This window comes from Dipodomys ordii, unplaced genomic scaffold, assembly GCF_000151885.1.
Source record: "Dipodomys ordii isolate 6190 unplaced genomic scaffold, Dord_2.0 Scaffold33, whole genome shotgun sequence".
Taxonomy (NCBI): domain Eukaryota; kingdom Metazoa; phylum Chordata; class Mammalia; order Rodentia; family Heteromyidae; genus Dipodomys; species Dipodomys ordii.
This window is the reverse complement of record NW_012267249.1, coordinates 2,729,887-2,734,055: the sequence shown is the minus strand read 5'-3', so window position 1 is coordinate 2,734,055 and position 4,169 is coordinate 2,729,887. Positions and strand designations below refer to the sequence as shown.

Here is a 4,169-nt window from a genome sequence, read left to right as displayed (position 1 = left end):
CCATTGAGCCACCTGCCCAGCCCCAGTCCATGAGATTCTTATCTCCAATTAACTACCAGAAGGCCAGAAGTGGAGCTGTGGCTTAAAGTGATAGGGTGCTAGTTTTGTTTTTGGTTTTGTTTTCAGTCATGGGGCTTGAACTCTGGGTCTGGGTGCTGTCCCTCAACTCTTCAGCTCAAGGCTAGGGCTCTACCATTTGAGCCACAGTGCCACTTCTGGTTTTCTGGTGGTTTATTGGAGGTAATAGTTTCACAGCTTTTCCTGACAGGGCTGACTTTAAACTATGATCCTCAGATCTCAGCCTCCTGAGTAGCTAGGATTGCAGGCATGAGCCACCGGCGCCTGGTTAAGGTGCTAGCTTTGAGCAAAAGAGCTCAAGAACAGTGCCAAGATCAAGCCTGGTGACCAACTCCCCCTCCCCCAAATTCATGAAAAAATGGGACAAGAGGCTAATCCATACAGGGGCTGGGAAGGTGGCTCAGTGGTAAAGCGCTTGCCTTGCATGCCTGAGGCCCTGGGTTCGATTCCTCAGCACCACATAAGCAGAAAAAAAAAAGCCAGAAGTGGCACTGTGGCTCAAGTGGTAGAGCGCTAGCCTAGAGCTGAAGAGAAAGAGCTGGGGGACAACGCCCAAGCCCAGAGTTCAGGCCCACGACTGGACCCTCCCCAAAAAAATCCATACAGAGAAGTTTTCACTGCTCCTGTATTGGGTCTAAGGGCAAGAATGTATACTGATTTAAATGGCAAGTATTTAACACACAAGAAAAGAATGTGGAATACTTTTTCTTTCTCTTTGTTAATTTAGATTGAAGAAGGTGGCTCAGTGGTAAAGTACTTTGCTTCCCTTTCATGAGGCCCTGCATTTGATTCCTCAGCATCACATAGAGAGAAATGTGGATCAAGAGGGAGAGCGCCAGCCTTGAGCTGAAGAGCTCAGCGTTCAAGCCCCACAACCATCCAAAAAGAAAACACCTTTATCTTTTCCCTCCCACATCTTCTGGCCCTTAAGAGAATTTTCTCTGTGGTAACTTTGAAAGCTTCCTTAAAATCTAAAAGTATCCAGGAGTTAAATCATTGTCCCCGAGAACGTCCTAGCCATTGTATCTGTTTTAAAACTTCTGTAAGTATTGATTTCAATCTGATTCATTTATTTTTTTCTTTCTTATATTTGTTGAACCTATTTTTATTTTCTCTCCCTTCTCAAAACATTTTTATTATTCTTTTTTTTTTTTTTTTGGTCGTGGGACCTGAACTCTGGGCCTGGGCGCTGTCCCTCAGCTCTTCAGCTCAAGGCTAGCGCACTACCACTTGAGCCACAGTGCCACTTCTGGATTTTTCCTTTTTGCTTATGTGGTGCTGAGGAATCGAACTCAGGGCCTCATGCATGCAAGGCAAGCGCTCTACCACTGAGCCACCTTCCCAGCCCTTTATTATTCTTTTATCACTTTATTTTTCTGTTTATCCTTGAAAAAATCTAATTGTATCCTAAATATGCAACAAACATGCAAAGACACAATACAAATACAAGCTATATTTGTATTGTTGTACAAAATATGCATACAATCTCTGTCTTATAGTGACTTTAAGATGTACTTAAGACAATAGTAAGAGGGCACTCATAGGAAGAGGTTCCCCATTTGAAGGGTGCAAAGTCTCTACCTTCATTGGAAAAAAGATGCTTAAGGATTATACAGAAACATTTTAAATTTTTATTTATTTATTTATTGTTGCCAACCCTGGGGCTTAAACTCTGGGCCTGGGCATCGTCCTTGAAACTTTTGCTCAAGGCTAGTACTCTACCACTTGAGGCATAGTGTCACTTCTAGCTTTTGCTTTTATGTGGTACTGAGGAATCCAGAGCTTCATGCATGCTAGGGCAAGCACTCTACCGCTAAGCCACATTCCTAGCCCAAAACAGAAAAATTATAGAAAGGTTTAAGTGAGCAAAGGAACTGGTGGCTTAAGCCTGTAATCCTAGCTACTCAGGAGTTTGGAGATTTGAGGATTGAAGTTCAAAGCTAGCTCAGGCAGGAAAGCTAAGAGTCTTTTTTTTTTTTTTGGGTCCAGTCATGGGGCCTGAACTCTGGGCCTGGGTGCTGTCCCTCAGCTCTTCAGCTCAAGGCTAGCGCTCTACCACTTGAGCCACAGTGCCACTTCCGGCTTTTTTTTCTTTTTGCTTATGTGGTGCTGAGGAATCGAACCCAGGGCCTCAGGCATGCAAGGCAAGCGCTCTACCACTGAGCCACCTTCCCAGCCCAAGAGTCTTATCTCTAATCAATCACACACACAAAAAAGCCAGAAGTGGAGCTAAGACTTAAGTAGTAGAGTGCTAGCCTGAGCAAAATTTGTTCAGGTATAGTGCCCAGACCTAGAGAAAGAAAAGAAAAGACAGAAAAACAGCAAGAAAGAAAGAAAAATGAAAAAAAGGAAGGAAGGCAGAAAGGAAGGCAGGAAGGCAGGAAGGAAGGCAGGAAGGCAGGAAGGCAGGAAGGAAGGAAGGAAGGAAGGAAGGAAGGAAGGAAGGAAGGAAGGAAGGAAAAGAAGAGATCAAAATGCACTTGGGAAAAAAAGGACAAAAAATAACAACAACAACAACAAAAGAAAACCAGGCCTGCATTGGTGGCTCTCACCTGTAATCTTAGCTACTCATGAGGCTGAGATTTGAGGATCATGGTTCAAAGCTATCTGGGACAGGAAAGTCTATGAGATTCTTTTTCCTAACCATAGAAAACTAGAGAAGAATAAAGTATAGGCTTTTGAAGAAATAAAAAACATTTCAAAATGAACTCTACAACTCGTGGGTAGAGATGGGAGAGAGGGATTGGGAAAGTGAGGGAACAGAAGATACTGTACCAAAGGAAATGTACTCTACCTGACTCGTGTAATTGTAATCCCTCTGTACGTCACCTTTATAATAACAATAAAGTAAATTAATTTAAAAAGTCAGAGTAATGTGAGTCAGAGAGACAGAAAAAGAGAAAGAAAACAAACCCAACAGAGCAGGAAAAAGTTTCAAGGAAAAAAAATAAAACAAGGTTTGGAAAACAGCAAAAATACAGAAATAAGTAGGGATATAGCAACCAATAACAATGTTTATTGCAAGGACTCCTAACTCAAATATCTACTTTCTACTTTTCTTTCTTTTCATTATACTTTTTGTTGTTGTTGTTGTTGTTGTTGGTCATGGGGCCTGAATTCTGGGCCTGGGTGCTGTCCTTCAGCTCTTCAGCTCAAACCTAGTGCTCTACTACTTGAGCCACAATGCCACTTATGGCTTTTTCTGCTTATGTGGTGCTTAGGAATCATGCATACAAGGCAAGCACTCTACCACTGAGCCACCTATAGTGTAAAAAAAAAAAAATCAAAGTATGAAATTCTCTTAGAGATGGGAAAACCAACACAAAGAATTAGAGTAATAGGAATCATGTTTGTAGAGAACTAAACATAAAGTTTCTTCTTGCTAAAAATCTTGTACAGCCAGGTGCTGGTGGCTCATACCTGTAATCCTATCAGTCTGAGAGCTGAGTATGGCAGTTCAAAGCCAGCTCAGGCAGGAAAGTCCATGAGACTCTTATCTCCAATTAACTACCAGAAAACTGGAAGTGGCACTGTAGCTCAAAGTGGTAGAATGCTAACTTTGAACAAAAGAGTTCAAGAGCAATGCCTAGTTCAGTGCTCTGAGTTCAAGCTCTACAACCGACAAAAAATAAAAATTTAAAAACAATCTTGTTGGAAATGGAGCTGTGGCTCAAAGTGGTAGAGTCCTAGCCCCTGACTGACAAAAACTGGACTTTCTTGCTCCAGCTAGTGCTCTACTACTTTAGCCATGCCTCCACTTCCAGCGTTATGCTGGTAATTGGAGATAAAAGTCTCTCAAATTTGTCTTCCTAGGCTTGTTTCAAATCAAAATCCTCAGATTTGAGCTTCCAGAGTAGCTAGGATTAATGATATGAGCCACCAGTGCCTGCTATATTTATTATTATTTATTTTTTTGCCAGTCTTGGGGCTTGAAATCAGGGCTTGGGTACTGTCCCTGAGCTTCTTTTGCTTAAGGCTAGTAGCACTCTACTACTTGAGCTACAGTGACATTTCCAGCATTTTTTTTTTTGGGTCTGGTCGTGGGGCCTGAACTCTGGGCCTGGGCGCTGTCCCTCAGCTCTTCAGCTCAA

At 42.3% G+C, this 4,169-nt stretch overlaps 1 protein-coding gene across 1 annotated transcript in view; it reads right to left on the bottom strand.

The window, feature by feature from the left end:
* Positions 1 to 4,169, bottom strand: part of Exo5 (exonuclease 5) — a 64,742-nt gene that overhangs the window by 26,781 nt on the left and 33,792 nt on the right. The gene's annotated exons all lie outside the window — the stretch shown is intronic.